This window comes from Hemicordylus capensis, chromosome 2 (genome assembly GCF_027244095.1).
Source record: "Hemicordylus capensis ecotype Gifberg chromosome 2, rHemCap1.1.pri, whole genome shotgun sequence".
In the NCBI taxonomy this organism is placed as follows: Eukaryota; Metazoa; Chordata; class Lepidosauria; order Squamata; family Cordylidae; genus Hemicordylus; species Hemicordylus capensis.
This window is the reverse complement of record NC_069658.1, coordinates 292,545,738-292,564,421: the sequence shown is the minus strand read 5'-3', so window position 1 is coordinate 292,564,421 and position 18,684 is coordinate 292,545,738. Positions and strand designations below refer to the sequence as shown.

General features: G+C 45.0%; 1 long non-coding RNA gene across 1 annotated transcript; it reads right to left on the bottom strand.

Moving 5' to 3' along the window:
- Positions 1 to 3,593: 3,593 nt before the first annotated feature.
- Positions 3,594 to 12,986, bottom strand: LOC128342108 (uncharacterized). Its single transcript, XR_008314781.1, has 4 exons — positions 12,944 to 12,986; positions 7,242 to 7,385; positions 4,471 to 4,511; positions 3,594 to 3,910 (listed from the first exon to the last, which is right to left on the bottom strand). It is a non-coding gene; the product is annotated as an uncharacterized LOC128342108 (long non-coding RNA).
- Between the last annotated feature and the right edge of the window lie 5,698 nt (positions 12,987 to 18,684).

Genomic DNA, 18,684 nt, shown 5'->3' with positions numbered 1-18,684 from the left:
TGCCAGAACTGGTTTGTTTCAAGGCAGAGAATTACAAAACCTCTCTCTTTAGATTTTTTTTAAAGAACAAGCTAAAAGCATTTAATTTTTAAACTTTTGCATTTTTCTCAAGCACCCCCCCCCAAAAAAAACCCACATGAAAAATACACTAGAGAACATGATTTTAACCACTTTATTAAATCCTGGGTGACAATACCACCAAAATGCGTCACAGGCATCATTTTGCCAATTCCCAAATTTGGATGTATTTCTGAAATTAATCTTGATATTTTGAAATTAATTCCAACTTTACTGATCTGATTTTTTAAAAAGAAAATCGGATTTGATTTTACCGGTTTTTACTGATTTTGTGCAATTTTGGATAAAATTCAAATTTTTGAATCTGAATTTGCTCAGGCCTAAGTGTTTTTTATCTTGCCTGAACCCTTAGAATAGATACAGGTTGTGGTCCAACTATATGGTCCTGTGCATTGTACAAAGCTATGGCAAGGGAGCACAGCAAACTCTCCTGAGCTCTATCATCTGTTATCTCTGGCAATGGAAGGACCATGAATTGAGAGGGCTCTGGATGCCAGTCCTAAATCACAAAAGTAATATAAATACATACAATTCCATTTAGGAAAGAAAAAAAATGGAGGTAAGTATTCACTTACCATGTATATGACCAGTAATTAGGTGGTTAACAATGTTGGATGTTTAACAACACACCCATAATTAGATGATTAACAACAAACACCCAACAATTAGTTCAAGACAACATTTTCCTATTTGCCTCCTGCTTTATGTGTGTATATATGTATGTGTGTGTCTCCATTCTCTCTCTCTCTAATGTATCCCCACAACTGGTTTATGATGCTCTTAAGGGTTCCTGTATATGAAGAGCCAAAATATTACTTAGCTGCCCATTTATACCAATTTTTAAATTCTATTTTATTGAACAGCGTGCAGACACAACATCATAGACAGACTGTGGTAATGATTTTTTAAAAAAAAAAATCTTCAGAGAAGTGTACTATTTAATCCTTCCCAGGGAGAAAAAAAAATTATCTTAGCCTATCAGCTGTATTTCATGTTTAGCCGCTGAAATGCTTGCAAATAAATCCACAGGAGTATTTATGAATGTTTTTGTTTCAGTTATGTCAAAGGCACCAGTCATTGTGGCACCAGACCATGCAGACAGACCACATGAAAGAAACATTACAGTGGAGCTTGGGAGGGGGAGAGAATGGAGAAAAGTAGGTATTAGATATGATGAGCTCCCCTTTTCTCTCCATGCGCTGTCTATGTGATTTGCAGGTCTCTCTTGGTCGGGAGCTTGGATATTTTCCATGGCAAAAATACAGGGCTGTTCCAGAACTAATTTCATGCCACACATATTTTGAAGTCATGCAGAAATACAGTAATCAGGTAGTAGATGGTCGAGAGCTATCATTTCACTGTGACCTGCCTTTGCCAGCATGGCTATGTCTCTTGATCCTTTCTGCAAAACTTTGATGATGAATTTCTGTCCTCAGGTAAAAATGAAACTTGGACTATTTGAAAAAGATAAGAACAGAATACACCTATCTCCAATCCAATGTAGTGAGGTTTTGAGTTTGTGCTGCTGCTGCTATTTAAGCCTTTCCCCCTCATGATGCTTGCTAATTGCATTTGTGCAAGATATCAGTTGGAAGTAAGGCATCATATCATTTTACTGTCAGAATCTGGGAAAGGGAATAGGCCTTTGACCTCATTTACTGTTTAAACCTGGATCACTCGATCTGTATTAACTGTGATACATAGTGAGAGCTGGGCAAGGGGGCAGAGCTGGGCATTTGTTACAGCCTTTTTGGACTGGAGCGGAAAGATAAAAGAAAAGCATGCTGTTTAGATGATAAAAGTCAGAAATTCTGACTGGCGTTTCATTTTGGATGGAGCTATAATGTTTGCATATCTAATATCCTGATCTCTTTTAAAAAGGGAAGCTGCAAATCATTAGCAAGACTGATCTACTGGAGAGATTTACTCAACCATTCTCATGGGTTGCATTGTCACAGTCTAATTTTGGGCACAGAACAATCTTATGAGCTATTACTTCAAAACCTGCCTTTATTGGTTAGCCTCAGCTTTCAGGTGAACGATTGGAGACCTTTATACATCTAATCAATGAATGCACTATAGTGAATTAGAGGTTGTGATTATGTAAGCTAAGTGGCCAACTCTCACTTACATCCTAATTATTGAGGCACTGGTGCTCCACATGTTGTGTTGGTTTTGTAGATGAGTTTCAGACTAACGCAGCTCCAGTGCTCGCATGGGGGAAGGGAAGAATTACAGAGACCTTTACCTCCCTTGAAAGTCCTCTGTAGCCCTCGAAAATCTGTCCAGAGGGCTGTGAAACCATTAGAGACATATCTTCATGTGACAGAGGGAGAGTCTGGGGAGAAGGGAAGGTCATCAAAGTTTGCCTCCCATGCAAGTGTTGGAGACAAGTTAGCTGATCCTGCCTGCAGTACCAATGCATCTCACAGAGCACTGGTGCTTTGTTAATTAGGATGTTGGCCTGCGTTCTTAGGCAGATCACTGGCTAATAGTCAAGGAAGCCAGAGGATGTTTCTGCATGCAGTATTAATGGCTGTTAAGTACTTTGAAGGTGGAAGACATCAAGAGTCATGTAATCTGGCAAGTATCATTTAACTGATGGGAGGGGTTGGTACAGGAGTGTAAGGTACCTAATCCTCTTCCCCCTCAACACCACAGCCAGATGTGCTTGAGTGTTCAGTGAAAAGAAACAGTAGTTCCAGATAGGGATGTGCAAATAGGTTCAACGTCAAACGTGTTTGACGTTGAACCAGTTCCGTTCGACCGTTCGAGGTCAAATCGAACCATACCCTGTTTGGTCCGACCCTGGACCGAACACCCCCCAAATATTCAGGGGGTTCGCGGACATTTGTTTTTTAAAAATAATATTTTAACTTATCCCTCCAGGGGAGTTGTTGGAGGTGGTGGTGGGGTCCACGGAGGTTCCTCCTCCCCTGCCAGCCTCTCTTGATGCTCATACCAGTCGGCCAGCTGACTCTTTGGCCATTCACACCTTTCCTCCTCTGGTGAGGTGGCCATTTTGGAGGCTGCCGCACCTGCGCAATTTTAAAAATAAAAAAAATGTTCGCAACCCCCCCTGCCCCAGACCAAACCAAACCGGAGGTGGGGGATAAGGGGGTGCCAGACCGAACTGGTCCAGTCCAGCCCATGTCCGATCCAGTCTCGAACCAAACCAGCCGGTTCTGTGCACACACCTAGTTCCAGGCAGCTTCTGGATGAAACTGTGTCTGCTATGGAGAGGCTGGGATGGAGAAGCTGGGCAGGGACGTGATGCATCTTTGGGTGCAGGATTTGCTTTCTGGGAACTGATGTAATCTGTTGCTTATTTGTAGGAGTGCGCTGCTATTTCAGTTCCCCCTAATACTCAACTTGTATATTTGCAAATAAGCCAAAGACGCCACACGCCTCCAATGACGGTCAGAATCTGAATAGTCCTGAACCTTTCCAGAGCAGTGAGAAGCTCCAGAGGTCCCTGGTTGTTCTGCATTGAAATCATAAAGGTCAAGACAATATATGGCAATATGTTTTATTAAAAGCAATATAGGGTATAATCTGGTTTTATTATTTCAAATAGTTGGTACTGTCATGACTTATACCAGAACATGTTAATATCATTCTGGTTGATAAATATACAAGAACGGGAGGTAACTAAGAATTTCTTCTCAATAACGGAGACAATAGACTATGACTTAGAAGTGATTTTCCACTTCACAATATAAAGGATGGCATCTAGGGTCACATCTGAAGCAGAATGAATACTTGAATTCACTGGCGGCAGGTCAATACCTGTTCCTTTCCCATAAGTGTAGCTTCCAAGTATGGCTATACCCTAGCAAATAATAACATGGATAAGAATGAACCTTTGGCAACTCTCAAAGACAAAAATTTGACCTGATTTTGCTTGTATAACCCCCCCACACACTCCATTGTTGCTGAATCCAGTTGAAATAACTGGGACCTAAGCATTTAAGTGTGTGTTTCAGTTCCATTGATTTCAATGGCACTTAGTCACAATGACTAACTTTTGCTGTATTACACTCATTCTATATTTGCTTGGGGACATGAGACCAATATTGTCCTGCAACTGTATATATACTTAACTCCAGTTCAATGTGTAATTCCATCAAACTCCTTAGGATTTACTTTCAAATAAACATGCATTAGACTGGGCTAAAAGAGAGGAAAAGGAGCCTGAATTGGATATCAGCCTTTATCAATAGTTGACAAGAATATAGAAGACACTGGGCCACACTAGTTTCAACAGATGACTTCTACAAAGTCTGCAGGAGGCATGCCAGCTACCACCTTCCATGATTATGTTTTGGCTCAAATGGGGGGAAATAGCAGCAAATGGTCACCGGCAGACTCATGAACAGCAATTAAAAATACCTTAAGAGTTGTGCAGGAGAGGCAGCCATGATGTGGACACACTAGAAAGAAAGAGGGTGGAAATGTGAGTTTTAAAACAGGGGGGCTATTCCTATGATCAGCAAAAACTGGGCTGATGGAGGCTAGCCTGATTTTTGCTGACAGTGAGAACCACCAGGCTCGGCTGCGAACCCGGTGGTTCTTGAGCAGCTAACTCGCTCAAGTACCTCTCCCCTTAGCCTGGGTTTGTGGAGCAAGTGCTCTGCAAACCCAGGCTACCTGATTGTGAGTAGCTGCGGTGCAGCTACTCACGAGTAGACCCCCGGAGGGGAAGCGAAAAGCCATCTCCCAGCTCCAGGGGTCTCCCCAGTATGCCCTGCGTGCTCGTGTAGGGCATACTGGGGCTTCCGGGGGCCGCATGGCTCCCCAGCTCCCCAGCTCTGCTGGCTCCATCACAGAGCTGGCAATCGTGTGGGTGGCCGATCCGGCCACCCAGGGCTCTCTCCCCACTCACCGCCCCAAATCAGGTCTCACGGATCATGAGACCCAGCTCAAAGAGTTAATTTATTGAGGGATAATAAGGGTACAAGGAATGAAAGTGGTTGGTTAGGCACGTCACCAAGTTGCTATACTAGGAAGGGAGGTAGAGGTTTGAGAGAGAGAGAGAGAGAGAGAGAGAGAGAGAGAGAGAGAGAGAGCGCCATCTTTCATTGCTACTGATTGATTGATTGATTGAATTTCTATACCACCTCATCCAAAGGCTGAAGTAACCAAAATTAACAAGATATTATGGAGACCGGGGGGGAAAAATCCCATACGTGAGACAGGTTGAGCCTTTCTGTTTGATTGGGCCTCCCACTTTTCTCTTGGTAACATGGAATGGAATTACGCAGGCCTGAAGGCAGGGGGAAAGGCCTAGAGCTCACTGGTGGGAATCCTTCTCGCCTGGTTGCTCAAGCACAGAGCAAGCTCATGGGACTACCTGGACAGCATGCAATGGCAAGGTGCTTGCAGGTGTACAGGTAGCAAGTGTGGCGGATGTGATGGCAGCAGCAAAATTGTGATCCCAAAAGCAAAAGTGTGATCCCATATTCTTATAAGCACAAAACATATCTGGAGGATAGGGGGAGACTGACTGATTGTCTCCTTTGGCAGTTTTCTGATGACTTCAAGAATTACTGCTCCTGCTAAGGCGTGAATATTAGTTATGATTAGTTTATGTCTGTGTGGTGCTTTCCTGTATGCTCCATGTCAAAGAATCACCTGGACAAAAGAGGAGGGAAAATCACACGGACACGTTCAATTCTAATAATTATGGGGAGGAAGGGTTGAGTAGAGCTTGGCTCAACCTTGGGAATTCATACCAAAGTACAGAGGGAAGAGAGCTGGCATTCCTTTCTCTTTTGCTCCTTAGCGTTCAAGCAGCTCTGTTCTGTATTTCACCTGCTTATGCCATGATGCAATCAGCGAGGGTATTTCCTTGGGTTTGTGGCAGGTCTTTTGCAAATGGTCTCGAGATTTGCCTTTTTAGGAAAACCCCTTGTCAGAATTACTGTTTACCTGGAATGCAGTCAGTGAAGTGATCCTCACGATCGCTGCAGGAGGCTCTTGCCATCTGCGGGGAAACCCGTAAGCACTTACCTCCCCGCAGACAATCGCTGCCTCTTCGGTGGACTGGCTGCCCACATGATTGCCGGCTTGGTCATGGATCCGGCAGGGAAGGTGGGGATCGGGGGCTGCACAGCCCCCAGAAGTCCCAGGATGCCCTGCGTGAGTGTGCAGGGCATCCTGGAGAGACCCCCAAGCCTGGGAGGCGGGGGTCTCCTCGTGTGTTGCCAAGGTGTGGAGCCGCACCACGGCAGCACACAATCCACCAAATGGGGTTAGCAGAAAGTTTGCTCCGCTAACCTCGTTTAAGGGGAGGGGTGGTTTTGCAGGTTTGCTGCCAAGAGCCGCGCAGCTCCCATGGCAGCAGACGATCAGGGGAAATTGGGCTAGGCTCCCTTAGCCTCATTTCCCCTGGTTGTGAGAACAGCTTCAGTGTTTCTCTACCAAACAATCATGGAGACAGAAGATGGGTCTGATAAGACTGATAAGAAGAGTGGGTCTGGTAAGATCACCCTCAAATGTGTAAACATTAGAAGCCTCCTAAATCAGCACTTACAATTCTGCCTTTGAATAATAGGGTGCACACATTTCTCTCTCTTAAAAAAATATAAAAGCTTATGGATAGACATTCTATGCATCTATAGCATTCTATGTATCCAGCACATCTTTACCAGCCCATTTCCTTAAGATGTAAATGAAGGGCCCAGAGTTTATCCTCAAGTGATAAGATTGCTGAGCCCAATAATGCAGCATCCTTATTTGCCATTAGAATGATACTCTATCATAAGATAGGCTTCAGACCCTTAAATATGTGCTGAGCAAGATGGGTCATTAGGTCTCTTTGAATAAGGGTACTTGTGGAAGGGATGTGCAAGCTGGTCTGAGTTTGAACTAGACTTCAGGGTTTGAACTGGACCATCCCTGGTTCTAAGAACCCCCTTGCAGACCAGCTCGGGGGTCATAAAGGGGAATCTCCCTAGCCTGATCCTGGTGGGCAGCGAAAAGGAAATCTTTACTGTTAGTTTCCTGATGGTGGGGAAGGCAGCAGTGATGACACTGGAGGTGGTGATGGCTCCTCCAAGTCCCCTGCTGGCCTCCCAAATCACAGGCCGGGCCAACTGAGGCCCAGTTTGGGCCTCTGCGCCATACAGCTGGCGCACACACCCCTAATTTGTAGCACTCACATTTTATCTTGTTCTGCAATTCCCTTTTCTTCTCCTTTCCTTTCCTCTTTTAGGTGGTTGTTTGTTATTATTATTATTATTGCTTTGAATGTGGTATATATGCTTTTCAAGATCAAACGAATGGTGTCCTCTCCATGAAGCTTACTATTTAGAAGCCAGACAAAGGAAGAATAATGAGACGGAAGAGAAATGACAAAGAGAAGACATGATGAAAGCTGCAAAACCTAATTCACAGAATACAGCCTATAATAATCCCAATTTGCAGTTTGTTGGAAACAGATGGAAGGGTGCATTACAGAAGGTTAAAGGCAGATATTTCCGGACAATATATGTAGCTCCAGGCCCTGTCACACATTGGAAAGGGGGGGACGGGACCCAATTCCAATTAATGAGTGCTATTTCATCATTTAAAACTTGATATGACTTCCAGAATTCTCTGCTGAGTTTCTGTGTCTAGTGATAGGTAACACTGCCCTGTAAGTAGATCCATCTTTCAGAACATTCCTGGAAAACTTATTGAGAAAGCTCAGATAGGTTCCCAAAATTCTCTAAGAGCTCGCACTGACTAGGCCCAGGGGATCTTCTCACTGGCCATCATTAGCCTTCACTAGCCATCTATCTTCAATTCCTTCCACCCCTTGTAAGGGAAGCAAACCAGTGGCAATGAGGAATAGCAATGGTAAATGCATAAATTCTCAGGATTCCCAGCAGCAATGGAGTCTCCTGATCATGCTCAGAAGCAGAGGCAGTGCTGAGATGGTGTCAAGAAGTACCTTTAAAAGACATTACTGATGATACTGATGACACCTGGAGCAGTGGCATCCTCACTGGAATCCCACATGCCGCCACACATGTGCAGAGGCCAGATGAGTATAGTAGACAGGGCAGCCACCCATCAGGATGCTGGGCAGGGCTCTGCAGCACCCAGCGACTTCCAGGTGCTGCTGTTTATATCAACAGTAATGTCTTTTAAAGGTACCTCTCACCGCCCTTCCCCCACCCCAGCACTGCCTTCACTGGCCACCTCTACTCAGAAGTATCTATTGCTAGTGGAAAATCTGTTTCCAGTTCCCTAATTTCCAATTCCCCAGGAGGAATTGAAACCTATGGTCCACAGATTTCTGTCTGCAATGCCTTCCTTTTGCTGCCCCCACCGCCCTGGCCAAGGGCAAGTTGGGTTAATGCCAATATGAGCCCATAATGAACCAAGTCAAAGCCATCCTTGCCCTCCATGCCACAATCTCAATAAATGTCAGCCATCTCCCCTACAGCTACCATTTAGTCAGTAAAAAACAGCCTGACATTCCTAGAAATGGCTGACATATCACATGGTCTGCATTGTATAAACATCACTGTATAAACACCATCTGTATGAACAATACTAACCATACTGCAAAATAGGAATGTTCCGTTTCATCGTAAAGTTGCACCAAGAGAACAGCACATGAAGCCCACTATTTTCAATGAGTGTTGCATCCTGCAACTACGTAAGAACATAAGAACAGCCCTGCTGGGTCAGGCTCAAGGCCCATCTAGTCCAGCACCCTGTTTCACACATTGGCCCACCAGATGCCGCTGGAAGCCTACAGGCAGGAGTTAAGGGCATGCCCTCTCTCCTGCTGTTACTCCCCTGCAACTGGTACTCAGAGGCATCCTGCCTCTGAAGCTGGAAGTGGCAACTACATTTCTGCAACTTTACAATGGAGAAGAATAGTCCCATTCCACAACACCATCAGCAGTAATTACACAGCAGTGTGGGTAGTGTTGCAACCTCTTGTGTTTCCTTCTGCGGTATGTCAGCCAAGATCCTTAAAATAATATATACTTTGGACACGAGAGACCAAATGTAGATAAATTATTTGTAGGCCTCTTGAATAATAACACCACCATGGTAGGAGCCTCCCTAGGGCATTTTCTAATTCAACATTTGTTGGATGAGTCTTTGTTGATATATTAGTACTTTCTGCTTTCTTTTCTTCCTCATTATTTTGTCTCTTTTTCTTAATTCCTTATCTTCTCTGTCTGTAAAGGGAAAGGGATATAGGAGGCTATGTCCTGGCATGTTGGCATAGCCTCCACATAGCCAGGAGTGCTCACTCATCTACTGGAGAGGTGCCAGCAAGGTTGTGTGGCTGAGGCTGCTGGGATAGGTCACCGGCCTGGGCTGAGTGGCGGCTCAGTCAGAAACCCCAAAGGAAGCAGCAGCAAAGTCTGGAGAGCAGCATTCAGTGGAGTCAACAGTGGGGCTGCAGGAGATGACAGGGAGCCCGAGCTTGGGGGCTTGGAGTTTGTGGATACTGTCTGGGTTCAATCACAAGGAGACAAAGAGGCTATTCACATGTGTGTGCAAAACCAGGCTAAGGAAGCCTAGCCCCATTTTGCATGCACATGTGTACTGCCAGGATCGGGCCCAATCCTGGTGGCACCTCAGTGGCAAATCACTGGATGTGGAGCATCCCTCTAACATGAGGTCAAGGGAGCAAGCACTCCCTTAACCTCATTTTTTCAATCATCTGGCAGCCGCAGCTGCAAGCACTCGTGCGGTACATTATTGGAGCTCTGAGTGGCGACGCATCCCAGCACCCCAACCTTTGGAGCTACCGGCAACAGCTGGCACTCATCTGGACAGGTGATCAACCCACCCAAGGAAAGGGAACTGCTCGTGTGCATGAAGGGAAGCTCTTCAGGGCTCCCTCCCTGCTAACCCTATTGCCCTTTCTCACTGGCCATGAGAAAGGGCTCAAAGGCAGTGAGAGCTGTTTCCACAACAAGCCGGCTGGATGGAGCAGCTTATAAAGTGAGGCTTGGAGAGCAGAGCCTCAACGAGTCATGGGTTGACTCTTCCTCACAAGGAATCCTTTTTTCTTACTCATGAGTAGCCCTTGACTCAAGTTCCTCTCTTGCAGCTAAGTGGGCACATCACCTGTATTCACCGAGGGCTTCACAGGCCTCCAGTGCTGTTCAATTGGAGAGGGAGGTTGCTCTTGATCAGAGTCCACAGGGGGTCTCTGGTGGCTCCCTCTCCAGCAGCTGCCAGGGGCTCTCTCCCCCAGCTGCCCCTGCACAACACCAGCATGCGCATGGCCACTGCACGTGCACAGTGGCACATGTGTGGAGGCCAAATGCATTCCAGAGTCACTCAGGGGCAGCTGGGGGAGAGTGCCGTGGCTCTGTCCCCAAGCTGCCCCTGCATGATGCCAGCATGCACATGGCCACTGCGCATGCACAGGAGCCATTTGCATGGTCAGCATGGTTGCTGATCAAGCAAATAGCCTCCGCACATGCACAGAAGCTGTGTGTGTTCCAGAGTCACTCAGGGCAGCTTGGGGAGAGCGCCGCTGACACACAATGATAGCTGGGGCACACCACAATTAACAAGTGCTGGTGAGTGGTGGAGGTGCAGGTACAGACCTGCTCTTCTCCATATTAAAGGGGATGTGTAATCCCCCCTCCCCCCATGTTAAAGCGATGTGCTGGGATTTTGCATCCAAACTGTGTTTCGTGCACATCCTTATTGCTGAAATATAAGTTTGCTCTGTTTCCTGTATTAGGGATATTAGCAAAAAGACTGCATCACAGCAATTACATCACTGCTCCTACATCACTGATCCTCCTTCAGTATGTTCCAAAGTTTGAGAGCAGCTACATGGAAGGCTTTATCACATGTTGAAGCCAACCAAACTTTAGGTGGCAGCAGGACACACGAAGAGGCCTCTTCAGATGATCTCATGGCAGTCAGCTTCTTTAGCTGTCCTGATCCTGAGCAGTCAGCTACAGCTGGCTTCACTCCATCGTATCTAGTCTGTTGCTAATTTCCTTTCAGACCCTTACGCTCAAGAATGACCCAGGGTAGGAGAAACATGTCGTTGCTATTTTGTATTGATCTAAAAACTTTCAATAAAATGGTTAACCCCAACAATAACAAATAAACAGGTCACTACCTGAAGTTTAACAATCTAAATAGAACCATGAAAACAGACAGGCTGCTTAGAGGCAAAGAGAAACTGTCTAGATTAAGTTAAAAAGAACATAGAAATGAAATAAAAGAAAGAAAAATCTGTATAAAAGTTGAAGGTAAAGAAAGAAAAAAAGAAAGGATAAGAAAAGAGCAACATTTTGGAGAATACATGTCCTGGGGCTTTGCATATCCTGAACTCATGTGAATGAAGCAGGGTATAAGCAGTGGTAGTAACAATAATATGGTGTTTTATTCCCACGCTACAGAGAAATTATGCCCAGTTGGTTCCTTCAAAGGGTTACAAGGTATTTGATATGGTATTGCCTCTTGTATCTTTCTGCTGATTAGCCGGTAATGTTGTTTCATAATAATAAACCAAGCTGAGCCAGACAATCTGAGGTGATTATTATTAATAACCGAAGAACCTAATTACCAGCCAAACTCTCCTGGGGGAAAATTCCTTTTAAACCCATAATATGGCAATCAATTATACCCTGAGCATCCAAGAAAAATCTGGCAGCTGACTCAGTGAGAAATATTAGCATTTCTGTGTTGCATTTAGTGCTCAGACCATCTCTTTCAACTGAGGCCACTTTGCAGGGCCAAACTGTTGCACACAGAGTTCTGTGTAGCTTCCCCCTGCTGTAATGAAAAGCAGCCTCCCGAGAGTGCAGTTGGGAGAAAGGGAACAGTATTTGGGGAGTACTTAACCCTTTTCCTGCTAGTTTCCTTTTTTTAAAGTCAAAACTGACCCCCGGTTGCATTTTTCCTTTCATGAAATAAGATACAGGGAGGGACCCATATCCTTCCCCTGAGAGGAGAAAAGCAGGTTAGGGGGTCAATTGATTGCAACAGGAAAAGAGCTCTCTCTAAGCACCCTCTCTTCACCTGTTCTTGCCCCCACACACCCCAGCCCTGGTGCTAGGAAATACAAGACAAGTTCTTTGGGTGAAAAGGGTCACAACTTCATTAATGATTACAATAACTGGATGGTGGCAATAAGCAAAGCTCCACCCCCCAGCAATGCAGGCCTAAAACTGGAGTCAGACTCTCATCTTTCTCGAACCTTTTGGGCAGCGCATCCTGGCTCAGAGCCTAGAATCAGTTCAAACTGATTCCTGCTCATCTTTACCAACCCAATGGATCTGGGCCTTTCGTGGACATCACCCCAAACAAGCCACATCATGCAGCCCCATGTAGAGCGCATTGCAATAGTCAAACCAGGAGGTTACCAGCTGCTGCACCACTGTTTTGAGGTCATCTTCTCCAAGGAATGGACGCAGCTGTCGAATCAGCCGAAGCTGATAGAAAGCACTCCTGGCCGTGGCCTCCACCTGAGATACCAGGGTGAGGCCTGGGTCCAGGAGTACTCCCAAGCTGCGCACCTGCTCCTTCCGGGGGAGTGTAACCCCATCCAGCACAGAAAGATCTAAGTCACACCTCAGATTCTGAGCCTGATGTTCTGAGCCATATTGTTATGTGAACAATGCCCACTGTTGTTGGATTCCCAATGTATAAGATAGGGTTGAACTACTACTACTGATATTTATATACCACACTTCAACCAGAGTTCACAAAGCATTAGGGGTGTGCAAATTGATTCGGTTACGAAATGATTTGTACCCAAATCTACCTGTTTTGAGTGATTTGTGGACAAAACAAATTGCCCCTGTACTAGCTGGCCAGACTGGGGCCCTAAACAAATCACCCAGATTTTGGACCTGAAAAATTTGTAGATTCAGACCTCCATTTTGTGGCAATCTCTCTTCTTGTCTCCATTTTGTTTCAGGATTTTTTAAAAAATTTTTAAATCCCGCCCTCTCAGGCTTCAGATTGGTGATTTATGGTGTGCAACGATTGGCTGGTGATTCCCCCCTGGTTCCAGATTGGCTCATTTCCATTCAAATCTTGTGTTGCCAGGGTTGACTGACCTTGCATTGGCTAGGAGAAGGGTCAAAGAAGGGACAAGGGTGGGGGGAGTTTGAAGGAGAGATTTTCAAATGTACTTAAGGAGGCAGACAGCCACCGTTCTGCCTTTCTGACTAGTGGGAGGAGAGAGCGAGAGAGCCAGAGGAGCTTTGCTTTGCCTGCTGCCTGGTCCTGCTTTCTTGACTGAGGAAAAGAAAAGAGAATTTTTTTGCACCCCATTCCTGCTGCTGAGAGAACCACTGCCTGCACCTGCTCTCTGTCCAAGTCGATTTGAGTACAAAACAAATCTACCTGTTTCAGGAGATTTGTGGACAAAACAAACCACCCCTGTGCTAGCTGGCCAGATTCTAGCCCAAAGCAAATCGGGGGGTGATTCGATTTGGGTACAAATCGAATTGGGGAAAAACCAATTCATGCACATTCATGTGAACCTACAAAGTGGTTTACCTAGAAACATAAATAATACATAAATAAGATGGGTCACACATGTCCAGAAGAAGAGAGGGACTGCACAAAGAAGGAGGACATGCACACTGGCCATTTGCATGACCTGGGTCATACAAATGGCTATTGTGCATGCGTGGTGCCCCTCAAACGGCTGCCACATATGCGCAGATGGTTGAAACAGCCCTAAAATGGTCCAAATTAGTTCAAGGAGACTTGGGGGGAGGTCGATGGGGGAGCTGCTGGAAAGCCCCTCTTGCAGCCGCCGCCGCAGCACCCCCCAAGGCTGCCAGAGCCCTCGGCAGTAGCAAGTCATAACTGTTTAAACCCAGTTATATTGCCCCCAGCCACCTTCAAACTGGGCCCAAACTGGCTCAGCTGGTTCAGCTCGACCTTGAACCAGGCTCACCTTGGCTCGACATTGAGATTTTGAGCTGAGCTGGTTCAAACGAGCAGGCTCAATTGTGAGCCGGCTCGCACACCCCTACCCTCTGGCCCAGACCTGTGGGTTTGTGGTGAAATGTATATATATGGAGAAGATGCTTATTAATCATATAATTTTGAACAAATCATTGTTCTTTTAATGCAAATTCTAACTGACTTTGTAGAAAGGGTGTGGTTTAGTGGTATGTAATGCCTGACATACAGAATGTCTCAGGCCCAAACTCTGACACCCCCAGAAAGACCCTGCCTGAAACATGGAAAACCCTGTAGACAATACTGGACTATATGGACCAATAGTCGGAATCAGTATATAAGCTTCCTGTGTCTATGACAGTGCTGTAAAGGACATTTTTTGATGACACTCCTAGCTGACTTACTGTTGCTGCAAAAGACAGTTCATCTCAGCCTTCTTTTAACGGTGACATTTGGTGCAGAAACAAAGTCTTTTTTTAAAAAGTCACCTTTGCAAATGCAAGCACTAAGAACTTAATTTTGAAATGCAAACAAGATAAGCTGCCAAGTTGCCAACATAGTCATTTAATTTGTTGACTCAGAGATTGCAGGCAAAATTCTTATTTAGTCCCATACACTTGCACTTGTTTGCCATCTGATCAAAACTCTCAGTACAGCAACTGCACTAGCAGAGAAGATTGCTTTGTATCCTTCCAAAGTTGGTACTGATAATTTGGAGCATTACAGTGCTTAGGTTTTTGGATGCCTCAGACTCTTGGTCGTCAAGCATCATTTCCCCATCTCTCAGATCTCTTAACCCACCCACTCCCTCCTTCAGCTATACAGGTATTCTTTCCATGTCAAAAGGAACAGTTTCCAGATAGAAATGTCAGGAAAAGGATCTTGGGTGCATTTCTCATGTTATTTACTCCACTGAGAAAACAGCATTGATTTACTAAGAAACAAACCTGTATGTTTTCAACAGTTAAGAAGAGACTTTTGCCTTGTGTGTTCCCCCAGGTATTCAACAGAATGACTATGGTGGTAGGCTAGGTATCCTTTCTCCTTGGGCATCCAGTGTGTCTTGCACCAGATTTTTTTTAGAAATTCCCCAGAAAGGCAGTCATTTTTCCTACTGTAACACAAGTCTGGACTCATTCATTATTTTTCCTAAATACCATCAATTTATCATCCCTTCATTTTTAGATAAATACACCTTAAAAGCATTTCCAAATTAAATGTCAAATAAAAATTGCCGCAGAGACTATTTGGTAGTAAAGCAAATTGCAAACATAAATGCATATCTGAGGGAGCACTTCTGTACTGAAAGGTATTAATTTGCTGTAGAGAGTCCAAGTTTTCTTGTTTTCTAGGGGCAGGATGCTCAGTTTGAATGGTTTCCTAGCATTATATTATCTCTGCCCTGTGGCAGAGTTCCAAATTTCAATAGAATGCATGGCATATTTTTCTGCTATGAAGAGAGGCTTCATTCTAATGTACAAATAGAAAAAATATAGGTTTGAAAGCATTTGGAAAGCATCTTGGAATTAAGAAAAGATGGAGAGAGCATAGGGCTTAGTGCTATTATACTGAGTGAACAGTATACTCGAGAACACAGAATCAAATGATGAAAATCAGGCTCAAAGGGCCAGGTTGCCTTGATTACCCCATACCTAGACCTAGACCTAAAACCCCACAGCTGACAGCAGGACACCCAGGGGTGTAGCAAGGTTGGAGTAGGCCCAGAGACAAGATTTTAAAATGTACCCCCTTACTGAAGCTCAAATCATGAAGTAAAGAAATCTTAAATGAGGCTGAATAGTGTTAACAAAAAGCATAGTTTATATATATATACACACACACACACACCTATGTGCCACCTAAATTGTTTTTTTTAAAGGTTTTGTAAACTGTGGACGAAGCAAGTCATTGAATACTACTAGAAAATGACATGCTGTTCTGGTAGCTCCAGGTCTTAACACTCACATCAATTTCGGAGGATGAATACAACTGAAGGAAGCCCGGGCAGGTGTGCGGCTGGGGGAGTCAGTCATGTGACTTGCCTCTGGGGGGGGCCCAAGGCAGTGGGCCCCCAGGCAACTGTCTCCCCTTGCCCTATTATAGATACGCCCCTTATGTACCCCAGTTCATAACACATCCCACAAGTAGAAAATCAGCTGCTCCTTGTAGAAAGGTAGTCCTACAGCCAAAGGTAGGACTGATAATTGTCAGAAGATAATTCTCAGAAGATAATTCTCAGAAGACAGCCAAGATAATTCTCAGAAGACAGCCAAGTCACACAGAGCATGGAATGTTCCTTTTTTTGTTCCTATTTAATTAATTAATTCATTAATTCATTCAATTTATATACCACCCTTCCAAAAAAGACTCAGGGTGGTTTGCATCAAAATAAAACAATTAAAATCAATTAACAATTAAAAGCAGAACTATAAAACTAGAATAAAACTAATTAACAATTAACACATCTAAACAGTTAAAAACCCTGGAGAACTAGGCTGAACATTTACAGTAGTTAAAAACAATTTACAACAAATTAAAAACCCTGGAAGACCAGGCCAAACAGATAGGTTCTAAGGGCTCTCCTGAAGGCCAGCAATGAATTCAGGTTACAGATTTCTACTGGGAGTGCAATTTCACAGCCCTGGGGCAGCTACAGAGAAGGCCCACCTCTGAGTTGCCACTAGACAAAACGGTGGTAACTGGAGACGGACCTTGGTGGGGATCATGTAGAAGAAAGTGCTCCTTTTCTATATTTTTAAAAAAACCTTCTGCCATTTTTTTCATCTCCAGGAACCTAACCTTCCAGTTCCCATTACCTCAATGCCTCATTATGCATGGTTTTGCTATCCACACTTTCAGCCAAGAACAGAACCCCTGCAGATAACGAGATCCGCCTGTATGCATATGTTTGTATAGGTTTATATTTATTTATTATGTTTGTTTTGTAGTTTATGTGGATGCAATTAATTTGATGTCTGAGCTGGAGGTGCCCAACGACTCCTCTTATGTGATTCGACTGGATTGGTTTCAGTTTGTGACTCCTGAGGATGTGAATAAGCTGCTTGGAGCGGTGAGGCCTACCACTTGTTCTCTTGACCCTTGTCCAACATGGCTTGTTCGATCTAGCAGGGAGGTGGTTGTAAACAGCCTGGTGGGAATCATAAATGCTTCTCTGAGGGAGGGCAGGCTGCCTCCTTGTCTTAAGCAGGCAATCATTAGACCTCTTCTAAAGAAGCCTGCATTAGATCCCTCAGAGTTGAGCAATTATAGGCCAGTTTCCAACCTCCCATGGCTGGGCAAGGTAATTGAGAGGGTGGTAGCCTTCCAGCTCCAGGCGGTCTTGGAGGAAACTGATTATCTAGACCCATTTCAAACTGGTTTTCGGGCGGGCTATGGGGTGGAGACTGCTTTGGTCGGCCTGATGGATGATCTCCAACTGGCAATTGACAGAGGAAGTGTGACTGTTGGTCATTCTGGATCTGTCAGCAGCTTTCGATACTATCGACCATAGTATACTTCTGGAATGTCTGAGGGGGTTGGGAGTGGGAGGTACAGTTTTACAGTGGTTCCGCTCCTATCTCTCAGATAGATTCCAGATGGTATTGACTGGAGATTGTTGCTCTTCAAAATCTGAGCTTAAGTATGGTGTCCCTCAAGGCTCCGTACTTTCTCCAATGCTTTTTAACATCTACATGAAACCGCTGGGAGAGATCATCAGGGGATTTGGAGCTGGGTGTTACCAGTACGCTGATGACACCCAGATCTACTTCTCCATGTCAACTTCTTCAGGAGCTGGCATATCCTCCCTAAATACCTGCCTGGAAGCGTAATGGGCTGGATGAGGGAGAATAAACTAAAGTTGAATCCAGATAAGACGGAGGTACTTATTGTGCGGGGTCAGAACTCTAGAGACTATTTTGATCTGCCTGTTCTAGATGGGGTCACACTTCCCCAAAAGGAATAGGTTCGCAGTCTGGGAGTACTTCTGGATTCACACCTCTCCCTGGTTTCTCAGGTTGAGGCGGTGGCCAGGGGTGCTTTCTATCAGCTTCGGCTGATATGCCAGCTGCGCCCGTTTCTCGAGATCAATGACCTCAAAACAGTGGTACATCTGTTGGTAACCTCCAGACTTGACTTCTGTAATGCGCTCTACATGGGGGTGCCTTTGTACATCATCTGGAAACTTCAGTTGGTTCAGAACGCGGCGGCCAGGTTGGTCTCTGGGTCATCTCAGAGAGACCATGTTACTCCTTTACTGATGGAGTTACACTGGCTGCCAATAGGTTTCCAGACAAAATACAAAGTGCTAGTTATAAATTAGGAAGCCCAGATGGCTTAGGCCCCGGGTATCTAAGAGAGCGTCTTCTTCATTATGAGCCCCACCACCCACTGAGGTCATCTGAGGAAGTCCGTCTCCAGTTACCGCCAACTCGTTTGGTGGCTACACAGAGATGGGCCTTCTCGGCTGCTGCCCCAAGATTGTGGAATGTGCACAAAATCACAAAATACAAAGATCTACAAATTGAAATTGAAAGGCTGTGGCAGAAAAAGACCCAAATAATCCCAGTGGTAATTGGCACCCTGGGTCCAGTTCCCAAAGACCTTGAAGAGCACCTCAACACTATAGGGGCCACAGAAATCACCATCAGCCAATTACAAAAAGCAACTTTACTGGGAACAGCTTATATTCTGCGA